The sequence below is a fragment of the Hippopotamus amphibius genome, chromosome 1 (genome assembly GCF_030028045.1).
Source record: "Hippopotamus amphibius kiboko isolate mHipAmp2 chromosome 1, mHipAmp2.hap2, whole genome shotgun sequence".
NCBI lineage: Eukaryota > Metazoa > Chordata > Mammalia > Artiodactyla > Hippopotamidae > Hippopotamus > Hippopotamus amphibius.
Window position 1 is genome coordinate 94,567,306 of NC_080186.1, and position 12,934 is coordinate 94,580,239.

A 12,934-nucleotide genomic window follows, 5' to 3' on the forward strand; every position below is an offset into this window, starting at 1 on the left:
GAGAATGGACTGGAGAACTCGAGGTATGGGAGGGGGCGGGGGGTGAAGGAGAAGCTGAGACGAAGCGAGAGAGTAGCACAGACATATATATACTACCAACTGTAAAATAGATAGCCAGTGGGAAGTTGTTGTATAACAAAGGGAGTCCAACTTGAGGATGGAAGATGCCTTAGAGGACTGGGGCGGGGAGGGTGGGGGGGACTCGAGGGAGGGTGGGGGGGGAGTCAAGGAAGGGAGGGAATATGGGGATATGTGTATAAAAACAGATGATTGAACCTGGTGTACCCCCAAAAAAATAATTAAAAAAAAAAAGTTATAAATCAAACTAACAAACTGTTGAATAAAATATGTTCTACACTTCCACCTTGATAAAGGTACTTTCAAAATCATCTGAGAGTCAGGTTAGAATGAAGACGCTCAGACCAAACATGGAGGTACAGGGAGATGAGCCTGGCCTCTGTCCGTGGCCTATAACCTGTGGGCTACTTCTCCTTCTCCTCACATCCCTGGCTCTGTCCCACCCCACCGGGGACTCACACACATGCCTGTGAACACCTCAGTTTGTCTACAGCTCTGCCCACGGCGCACCCACCAGGCCTGGGAGCATGCATGCAGCAGCACATCAGTCCTTGGGAAGAAAGGAAGGGCAAGGGGAAGAGACCTGTGCAGGCCTTTGGAAGCAAGCTGGAGGGAGAAATGGCAGGGGATTGGGGGACCTTAGGTACCAAAAGCACAGTGTAAAAGAGGAGGGCGCAGATTCCCAGGGGAGACATCCCCTAGCCCTGTAACTTCTTGCTCTTGACGTGTGTGTGTTAGGGTGTCAGGTGTGGAGTGCAGACCCAGGGTGGGCCTTCTGCAGCACAGGGCCCAAGGCAGGGACCTCTCCTGCCTGTGTCTGAGGGAAGTACCAGGGCAAGCCCTCCTTTTGGAGAAGATTTTTATTTTGACAAGCTCATTCGAAGTAGATGTTAAGACCCTGAAGGACAAAGTCTGGGGAGAGAAGATCTAAAAGAGGGAGAATGATTAAAAGTCTGGAGGCAGAGCCCATGTGATTAGATGCTAAAAACAAAACCCTCTGGTAACTCATGAAACACTTGTTGGTAATGGGAATTTTTGCACCAAAATGGAAAGCCATGTAAGTGTTTGAACTTAGTTGACTTAGGGTTACATTAGATTGACAGACAGAATGGGCTAAGAGGAAATAAGCTCTCTGGAATTTTCAAACACCGTAAAGAAATCTCTGGACTCTCGAAGACCATGAAAACAGTGGGCCATGGGAGGGAGAATATTAAATTGTTATAATCTGACATCTTGGTAATATCTGTATGAAAATTCTCATTTGAATAAAGTATGAGTGCTTTTTCACTTTGCACATATGATCATTCTGTGATTATTTTTAACGGAATGGTTTAGTGCTTTTAAATGATTACATTTAAAAAATCAGGGTGATAAAATAAACATATTTCTAAAAGGACATGTAAAAATCTCAGAATCAGAGGTAAACAAGGCTCTGTATAGCTTTTGTATAGCTCCCTTGTGCTATACAAAATCTGAAACTCATCCTCCCTCTCCCCCTTTAGGACAACAACATCTTGTCAGTTGAAGCTAAGGTTTTCAAATAAAGTTCAGGAAGCAGTTTTCAAGATTTAACACAAGATTTCATGCAATGAGCTATCCGTGTCTAATAAGTTTTTAGGAGCGTTCTTTCCTCTCACAGAGCAGAGCAGTAAACCACATAGTGATGGGTTAGCTCCACGCAGCAAGGTGGGAGCACAATGTCTTGTCCATTTCCTTTAATGTACCTTGTGATTTTAGCCATAACAGACCTGACTATGATAGCACCAATAGTTGGGGCTTGTTCCCATTAGTTCTGGGCCTGCAACCACAGCTCCTGTGAGAGAGCGCTTAAGAAATACTCCTTACTACCCAAAGAAGAAATGCGGGAGACATCCAACCCTTCCTAGCCAAGGCATCTTCTCAATTCAAGTACTGCCGTCAGTAGTTTTCAGTTCTGACAGTTCCTTTGGATCCTTTATGACCTCTGTGAATGTATGTTGACTGTATTTTTGCCTAAACTGCCTCCCATTGTGATCATTCAAATTCACAGAGCATCTGCTGTGTGCCAGGGAAACAACACAAATGCATGATTATAAACAAAAAAGCACCAGGGTAGAGGTAGAGTCAACTGCTACAGAAGCCCAGAGGGAAGGAGGGACCAGCCGCCCAGGGTGGGATAGGTGAAGAGGTGAGGAGAGGAGGTTTCACGTGGTGGAAAAGTAGGTGGACGCGCATTATAAGAATAAAACAGCACACACAAAAACTCGGAGGCCTAGAGGTAGTCAACAAACTCAGAGACCAGTCAGTTTTGTGGAGGGCATGATACACTGTGTGTATGAAGTGAAGGGAAAGGATTGTGTGAAGCTAATGGGTGGAGATGAGGACAGAAGACAGACAGAGCCAGACTGTAAAAGGTCTGCAGACGAATCAAGAGCCTCACCAGAAAGTTGTCCTCAAAGCCCACACCTGACAGGTGAAGTTACCTTACGGTGAGAGTCTTCTGACATCTTGCCAATGAGACCCAATCTCCCAATGAGTAGAATTCAAAGTTTATGCTGAATTTTATTTTCTAAGGAATTGTATTAGAACATGATTCCACAGCCATCTCAGAGGAGCCAACGGACTGCAGACTGTTCCTAATACCGCGCTGTGCCTGACCTCACAGAGGAAGAAAGTTGGACTCACCAAACTGTTACAAAGACCTCTGTTTAACTAACCTGGGAACACGGGGAACCACGTGATAACAGAGATGGAGAGGCCCGGGGCCAGGATCCTGGGAGAGATTTCAGGAAGGGCAATTACTAATGCAAACTGTGAGAAGGGCATGGGCACTCCTGAGAGATGTAGAGGCTCAGCCTCAAGTATGTCAGTTTAAACATCTGAAAGCTGCCGAAACTAACAGCATACAAAAACCCTCTACGTGCAGCCTTGGAGCGTATGGGTTCTTGCACGTCCCTGCTCTGTCACACACGTAGCGGAACACAGATGTCACTGCGCGGTTCCACCAGCAATCCAAATATTCAAATACGAAAGTTTGAGCAAAAAACCTAACTCATTGGCAACTTTCATTTTTAGAGAAAGTTGTTTATTTTTACTGCCCAAGTTGAATTCTAGGCTATGAAGAAGCTAAAATTAAGAAAAGTTTTCATAGCAATGCCTAGAGATGCTTTAGAAGGTGACAAAGCTACCTCCATTTTCCTCTGGTGTTCATTGGCTATTTGTGCCTAAGCAGCTTTCACTTTCCCTTCTAACAACTCCTTTAGGGCATATCCTACTCTCCATGGCACACAGTCTTGGTGGATGGTCAACAAATGTGTCCCACCAAGAGCATGTGGCTCCAGCTAGACCAGTGTCCTTCCCGAAAACGAAATATTTAGTAGAGTGACAGAAGAGCAAGAAATAGATGGAGTTTTCACTCTTTCTCTCTCCCCTTCCCCTCCCCCATCTTTTCACTAGAGTCACCCCCTCCCACCTCTTTGACTCTCTCCCTCATTTTCCCTGCATTAAGTTAGCCTGGCTTGGTCTCTTGCTTGCAACCAAAGAATCCTAGAGAATACATTGCAATTCACGTATCTCAGTAATCCTGTGACTCTAATGGAATGATCAGAAGGGCAAAGCAACCACAAGGGAAAGATAGGCAAGGGAAACTTGGACACTGAGTTTATAGCTTTATATAAAGTTTACTAGAATTTCCAAGTTGCTTCAAAATGGTGTGAGAGGAGGAGGCAGGTGGTGGAGATTGGGTGTGGAATGGAAAATTCTGCCAGTGTGAGCCCACAGAGGCGCTCTCGGGGGCTAACCCAGGTTCTGAGGGGCACCTTGGCAAGGCATGGCGCTCACAGGAGTAAGGACAGTACCATGGGCCAGCTGAGTCACCACCAACGCTAAGGGAAGGACAGCAGCAAGAAGGCGGAGTTTGCCCACCAAGGTGGCGTTACGGAATCATTCAGGGCAGTATCGTATGGAGGAGGCAGAGCCCCCTGGAACTACCAGCCAGAGCCACGAGGAAAGGCATACAACATTTGCTGCAGCAAGTGCGGGAGCTGAGGGCTGCTTGCTCAGCCATGGCGGGAGCCTTCCTCTCATTTCTGACTTAGTGTCCCCACTGGCAGTTTTTCCAGAAAATGCTAGAGTTCTTAGGGCAATGCAGGTGCCTCTGAGGTTCTTCTAGACCACTGCTGTTGCCCTCCGGTGGCTGGGGAGAACCCAGGACCTCAGGACTCTTCCATTTCCTCTACAGTTTCCTTATTCAGACACACAAAGAGCAGGATCCCCCAGTACCACACACTCTAGAGTCTTTGTCTGTAAGGGAGAGTAATATGGCACAGAGGGCCAGGTCTTACATCCTCCCTCCTCTGCCGTCGCTGTACAGTCCAGAAGCGCACAATAGCCATCTCGTAGGGTTTTTCTGAGGATAAATGAGGCGGTGCATATCACGTATTAGCACAGAGACCCACACACAGTAAGTGCTCAACAATGCGAGGGAAACTGCCAGCAAAGACGCTCAGTGAGGCAACCAGGAGCAGCTCCAGTCCTTTCATTGCTCCTTTCAAAGTCCTATGCACATTCTGCATAAGAGAAAAAAAAAGCCTGCTGCTGTGTCCTGCGCTCCCTGAGACCGTCAAGTGGCCCTAGAAGACTTCACTGCAGGTGGAGGGGTCAGGAGGGGGCTTGGCTCTTGCCTCAAGAGGGGGGAAGGGGAGCATCTGGCAGCAAAGTCACTTGAGGCCAAGTGGCAGCTGATTCACACAAATGGCATTTGGATCGAGGTGGAAGGAATAAGAGAGGAGCCTGCCCCTGCTTCCCGGAAACTGGCTCCTCTCTCATCATCACAGCTGCCATCTTTCATCACCCAGACCTCCCCCAGATGTGGCAGCCAACTCGCTCACAGAATCCCCTCCCATACCAGGAACGTGTCGAGATTTCACTGCCTGCCCAGTACTCCTCAGAGCTGTGCTCTTGTCCCTTGTATAAGAGGCAGAGAGCAACAGAGAAGACATGCGGGTTGGAGGAGGATTAACGATTGTTTCTCTCATTCAGCTGGACAAAAAGAAATACATGTGACATTTAGGTAGTTTGAATATTAGGACAAGAGAAAGCGCCTTTTGAGAAGACAAGGATCCATGTTCGCCGAGAAAAATCAGAAGTTATAACAACTAACGGTACAGAAACACAAAATCCCTCCACTTGTACAATTGCTTCCAGTGAGTCATGGCTGGGACAGTGTTGGTTCCAGCATCAGTGAGACAGGGATGTTTATGATGGACACAGTGAGAATTAGTTGGTTTTATTCAAAGTCACACTATAGCCATTGGGAAAAAAACCTAAACTTTATTTGGGTATTTGCACTACATTTTTTGAAATACAGAAACTTCCAACGATTTTTCCTATGTTTATGTCCAGTTGTTTTTACATCAGTAAAATCCCACTTGCAAATGGTTCTATCATCACACTGTCCCTTTGGAAATGGTCAATGGGAAATTCCGTGGTGCTGAATTCCTATTTCACTCTAAAAAGTTCCCTGGAGGAACTTAAACTCTCATATCCAGTGGCATCATACCTGAACTCCAATAACGTGTTTTCATTTGATGCATAGACATAGATTTTTTTTAAGTGCTTTTATTTATTAGGAGTCCAAATCCTGTGCTAAGCATTACAGGCATTGTCTAATTTTGTTGATTACAATCAGAAAATTCAGAGCGGTTAACAGTGTAGAGTGGAGGAGCTGGGACTCAAATCTGCCCTAGTTCTTTGCAATTGTTATGTGACCTTGACAGAATTAGAGGGACATGTTCCACAGCCCCAGTTTTTGTATTACTGTCTCTATGGCCACAGTAACTGGCATATATTAGGTGCTCAATAAATCTTTAGTCTTTGTCATTGGTTTTACTTCTGTTAGGATACACCTGAACTTTACCACCTGTTAGTGAGGTGATCTCAAGATAACCAAAAGAAAGCACTCAACATCTGGATTTCTCTCCAGAATTCTAGAAGGAAGATTAGAGTATAAAATAGGAGTTATACAAAAACATAAAATGAACTTTTTGGTTGATTACTGAGAGAAGTAATTGGAATTCACACTGCTATTTTGTTGTCATAGATTTCATCATAGCTTTTCAGTATTTTCAAAGTCAAGGAGGGTAAAGGATGACGGGAAACAAATTGAATTGCTAAGGATGCAACCTTAATGGGAAGAACCAGATGGTTTGGATGGACCACAAGTGAATGGCACTCAGGCGCCAGCCACCTAGGTATCCATCCATGTAGCTGCACTTTCTCATGCCACATACCAACACAGTCATCAGTGATTCTCTCCTCTTCATCCCTGCCCACACCTCATGGATGGAAATCAAGCAGTTTACCTAAAATCACAGAGCCACTGAGTGGCAGAGATGGGTTACAATCAGTTCCCTCTGAGCTCTTAGACTGTTAACTAATACTCTGTTTCCAAAACCTTAGCCTGTTAAAAAAAGTTACCCTTCAGGAACCTTCTTGGCTGAGATGGGTAATGACCTACAGATTGCATTTCTGATCCAAACCAAACCTAGGCTTAAGAAGACAAAGCAAGGCCCCAAAACAATGATTCATTGCCTACCTTGTGAAAGATGATGGTAATTCTAGGTCAAAATCGAATGAACGGATGTCTGCATAGCAATTAGCCCTGCCAGGCACCTCGGCTGGCAGTCTTGGCAGAGCAGCTGTGGGTCGTCATAGAAACGGACTCCTCTCTCTCCTGCACAGGAATCCACTCAGCTGATCCAGGACAGGGCAGGCTTCTGCCAAGGACACCCCTTTTCCCCCAAGCTGGAATCCTGCCCCTCCAACATCTCCCCAGACAGAAGCAACTCACAGAGGGAAGGTCACAAGAATATGAGAGAGCTGTACCTGTTAGTAAAAATATACTTCGCCCTTCATTTCATCTACTTGCTTTAAAACTCGAACTGGCAGTTCACAATTGCCCCCAAGGGCAGCATCTCAAGTCGGCTAAGAAAAATTTAAGTAGAATCAACCTTTTTCAATATAGCCCATTCTGTAAGATTCATCATTGGTAGTCAAGAATGACAGTATTAATGGGACCAAAAAGATATCCCATTAACATTTCATCTTATCTCTATAAATGTCTGAGTCTTCCTGATTCCCTTAAAAGTTTTTCACCAAGCAATATTAATCTCATTAGCACTCAAGACATTAGTTATATATGTTATCATATATAACTAATGTTATATCTTTACTATTATTTATAGTATATGGCATTACATTATAAATCTACCTTCTCTTTTATTGGGAAGATTAGGTGAAGGAACCAAAATATATAGAATGCCTAGCATGAACTGCGCATTTTATTGAATCTGAACAAGTCTATGAGAAACTTATTATTATCTTCACTGTATATGAAAAAAATTGAGATTCAGAGAAGTTAAATAACCAGACCTACATCTCACAGAGAGTGTATAGAGCCGGGATTCAAAGCCAGGCCTGACTCCAAAATCTCCATTCTTTCTACCACAAAATTTCGCATATATTTACTTTACTTTGCAAGTGTTTACATCTGGGATTACCCTGCAGTATATAAATTATAGAAAAACTCCAAAATTCAAACTAGTTGGGGGCTTCCCTGGTGGCACAGTGGTTAGGAATCTGCCTGTCAATGCAGGGGACAGGGGTTCGAGCCCTGGTCTGGGAAGATCCCACATGCCTCGGAGCAACTAAGCCCGAGTATCACAACTACTGAGCTTGTGCTCTAGAGCCCTTGAGCCACAACTACTGAGCCCTTGTGCCACAACTACTGAAGCCCGCACACCTAGAGCCCATGTTCTGCAGCAAGAGAAGCCACTGCACTGAGAGGCCTGCACACAGCAACAAAGATTAGCCCCCACTCACCGTAACTAGAGAAAAGCCCACATGCAGCAATGAAGATCCAAAGCAGCCAAAAACAAATAAATAAATAAATAAATTTATTAAAAAAATAAACTAGTTGGAACCCAAGTAATTAGAATTTTGAATTACATGATTCTTCCTCTCTCATCCCCCAGTCTTTGCTACCATCTCAAACTCAGTGTGTGGGAACAATAATCAAATAGTGACAAAACAACTAGGACCCATGATTGTTTTTAATCCTTAAGGTCTGCCATGTGGTAACACAATATTTAGCCCAACTTCCTAAAGATATTTCATTACGCTGCTATTCAGGGATTGCTGAAATGAGCCCAAGGCATTGTGAGATTCTAAATTGCTTTTCTTTTCTTTTTTTTTTTTTAGTTTTTATTGGAGTATAGTTGATTTACAATGTGTTATTTTCAGGTGTACAGCAAAATGAATCAGTTATACATATACACGTATCCATTCTTTTTTAGATTCTTTTCCCATATAGGTCATTACAGAGTATTAAGTAGAGTTTCCCATGCTGTACAGTAGATCCTTATTACTTATCTATTTTATATATAGTAGTGTGTATGTCAGTCCCAATCTCCTAATTTATCCCTTCCCCTCCTTTCCCCCCAGTAACCATAAGATTGTTTGCTACACCTGTGACTCTATTTCTGTTTTATAAGTAAGTTCATTTGTACCATTTTTTTAGATCCCACATATAAGTGATATCATATGGTATTTGTCTTTGTCTGACTTAGTTCACTCAGCGTGACAATCTCTAGGTGCATCCATGTTGCTGCAAATGGCATGATTTCGTTCTTTTTTATGGCTGAGTAATATTCCATTGTATTTATGTACCACATCTTTATCCATTCCTCTGTCGATGGACACTTAGGTTGCTTCCATGTCCTGACTATTGTAAATAGTGCTGCAATGAACATTGGGGTGCATGTGTCTTTTTGAATTATGGTTTTCTTACCCAGTGAGATTCTAAATTATTGAAGAAAGATTCAGTTAAGTTCAGAATACACTACTTAGGCAGTGAAATTTCCCACAGTTTTTGGTAGCAAGCTGAAAGAAAAGCAATTTTGAAGGGCCCAGGGGGGCTATCTAGAAAATTCCACTACACAGTTCCTTGATCATATAGTCTATATAATTAGATACATTTTAAAAGAAACTCTTTTATATTCTTCCAAAGGCCTAAATTTTGCCATGTAGTTGAGGATAAGTGCCATTGGGCAATAAGGCAAAGTGACCAGGTTTAAATCCTCACTCCATCACTAATCAGCCTTTGGACTACTGGCAAGGCTTTAAATCTTTGGACATCAGATCCCCCATCAATGAAATAATGAGTTAGAATAAGACCATCTCTAAGTCTCCATCTAGGGGTATGCATTCATTCATCCAATAAATATAAGTAGTTCCAGTGCTTGATGATATCATCTCGACATTATTACTACCATCAACATTACACATTTATATTTTAGGCACCTGCCATATTGGGCATAATGAATACAAAGAAATGACTGATTCCTTTTTAAGGAGCTCACAAGTGGAAACGTGACACATACAATTGCAGAAGGTAGCCCAAGGAAAGCGCCAATGGTTGGTTGGGGAGGAAGCACTGCAGGATTTCCCAAGAATTATTTAAGTTTCTTTCCTTATTTCAGTAGTTACGCTAAGGCAAAGGTGATGATCTGTGGAGACCTCTGTAACCTCCACATTGGACGTGGGATTGTATTTGATATTTCCTCTGTATTTCACCCTCACGGTGCAAAGCATGTATATCCAGAACAATAATTAAATGCAATCAAAGGCAAATAACTACATACTCATAGAGAGTCTCCCCAGAAAAATGTGAACAATTACATGCTGAACATTCATACACCATATCTGCCTTCAATTTGGTGTTCTAGTGAATGCCTGCTATAGGCTTGGTGCTGAGAGGGCTATAGAGGTAGAAAAGACAAGATCCTGACCCCCAGGACCTCACCCTTTACTCAGGAAGACAAAAACGTAAACAATTCCAATAGGTGTGATGACAGTGGTACTAAAAACACTGTTTCCAGACAGTCAAAAGGAGAGATTTAATGTTGCCTGAAGCATCCAGGAAGACTTCTCAGAAAAGGTAGGACTTTATCTGAGCTGTCAAAAAAGAGGACTTTGCAGAGTGATATGTGTTAAGTATGTCTACAAAAGCAAGAAAGCGTATTCTTTCAAGTCACAGCAATCTGTGCCAAGATCTGTCTGGACCAGAATAAGTAAATCCATATGACTGCAGCATTAGGTGCTTGAGGGAGTTAATGGAAATCTAAACCCAAACCCACAGGGCTTCCCCCCAATACTGAGTAGCAACTAAGAGCATGAGATCCAGAGCCAGGCTTCCTGAGTGTGAATCCTGGTTCTAGGTGACCTTAGGCAAGTTCCTTAGCCTTTCTGTTCTGTTGCAAGTATTAAATGACGTAACAGGCAGAAGTGCTTAAGCCTGCCTGGCACTTAGTAGGGGCCATATAAATGTTTGTTATTCAATATACAATGAGGAGTCCCTGGAGGTAACGAAGTTAGCATATGAGCTAAGTGGCCTACTTACACAGTTACCCTTACTGTGCAGTGGCTATATTAAGGAGTTGAAAAAGGAGTCTGTGGTTGTAATTGTGTTGCAAAGTTTAGAGTAATATATAGTTAATCCATATAACTATTAATGACAGTCTCTCAGCCCTGGGAGCTCTCAGCTTGTTCAGTTTCCAAAGACATACCATGAAGGATGGTTCACATTCTCAGGAACTCCCACGATTTGGAGGGGACATTTCCTTTCATTAAGACAGTCAGGGTAGGCACTTGCTTTTTTTTTTTTGGCCACACCATGCAGCTACGCCCCCTGCAGTGGAAGCATGGAGTGCTAGCCACTGGACCACCAGGCAATTCCCAGGCACTTGCTTTAGTATGAAATGATTGTCCTATTTTCCTATTTCTTATTCACTCTTTCATGATTTTTATCATATTTGCTTAGAAAATGCTAGTGTATTGGAAAATAAAGATTATTGCTCATAGAAAAGAATGTAGAATGTCTAGCCAGATTGGCACACATGATTCTTCTAAGAGATGCCAAGGATATTTTCCTCTTAGGAGAACCAGGAGCCACAGGCTTAAGGGGGTTCTAGAGAATGTGTGTATTAATTATAAAGACTATTCTTTGTTCCTCTGTTCTATTACTCACAGGTGACCAATCTTAAGAAGAAAAGTCATTGTTTACAAACAGCAAGAAAAGAGAAATTAAGGTGAGGATTGTCTTAGAAGACTCCAAAAATGTGATTTTCCCTTTTTTGAGGGATAATGCAGATATTATAATTCATAAAGGTTATTCCTTTAGAAAATTGTGGATCAAAATCTCATTACTCTCATCACTGCATTTTCAGCAAGAATTGAATTTCTGGATTACATAAGTTTTATGTAACGACACTTCACTCAAAGACCTGCAGGTTGAAGAAAAATAAGTAGGGCAGCATTTCTATTCCATGCACTGAAGGAGGGCTGGAACAGTAAGCAAAGAAGCATCGCCCTCCAGGAACTGCAGCAAGGCAGTATGACCTAGTTGTAGACCCAAACACCTGGCATTCTAGTCCAGTTTTGCTGTGATCTGGGCCACATCATTTACTAACTGCCCTGGGCCTGGTTTTCCTTCTCTGTTGAATTGTACATTAATGCAGGGGATAATCCCAACTAAAGTAGCCAGGAATGGTGTTTCTCTCTCTCTCTCATTGCTATTTTGCTTCGAAAAGGCTCAAACTAGGAAGATGTTAGATTTTATGTATACATTTATGAATATGTATGTATACACATATGTGATGAAGATGTATCATACATAATGATCATATATGTCATTATCATATATATATCATACATAATCATTTTGTAGCTCTTTGGAACTAAGATACACACTATATAAAAAATAGATATACAACAAGGTCTTACTGTATAACACAGGGAAATATAGTCAATATCTTGTAATAACCTATAATGGAAAAGAATCTGAAAAAGAATATATATTACATACATCTGAGTATCTTTGCTGTACACCTGAAATTAACACAACATTGTAAATCAACTATACTTCAATTGAAAGAAAACCAATTTTATATATCCATTACCTTGTCTCAGGAGGGGGTACTTCTTTGTTGTTGTTGTTGTTGTTGAGGGGGTACTTCTTAAATGACATATATTTTAGGAGGACAATGTTTATTACCCTGGATAAGTTTAAATTTGCAAAAGGAGGGAGAGAGGAGAACACGGTCACCTTAGAGTTAACACCAGACCGGGTCTCCTCTAAAGGGCAGCAAACGCAAGTCAGCTAAGCACTCACCTGGGCCGCAGCCACTGAAAATACATAGCCTGGGTGGGTTTGGACATTTCTAGATGGAGCGTCTTCCCAGGCATCCCTCATTTTGTACTGTGTTACGTTTCTCTATTCCTATTACTGGTGCTGCTGCTATCCGTAATGAAGTTAACAACATTTTGGCCTCTTTAGCCATCTCAAGTTTCTGTCCATTTTAGCCCACAGGAGAGATGGCCAGCCTGTGACACTGCCGTTGAATCGTAATTAACTGATCTTTCAGCGGCACAAAGGAGAGAATCAAAGCTCTGTTTAAAACCATTCCCTTAGATCTATTCTAGATAGGAATCAATAAGGCATCCCTGCTTAGGGTCGCACATTGGCCAGGATAATAGACCCCACAACGGCACACCCCATGGCTTCTCTTGGAGGACTCCAGACCAGATCTCTCTTTGTCTGCTGACAAACTCCAAGAGCCAGGCTAACCCATTACTCACTCTTAACCCTTTTTTTTTTTTTTTACTGTTGCTTGACCATGAGCCAAGCAGAACGAACATTCATGTGGTGGACTTGGCAGCTGCCCCACTCCAGACTGTGCTTTTCCACAGGCCAAGACAGGCTTTGAAGCTGGCCTTCCCTCTGCTTTGCCCCAAGCTGGGGAATCACCCTTGGAGGAGC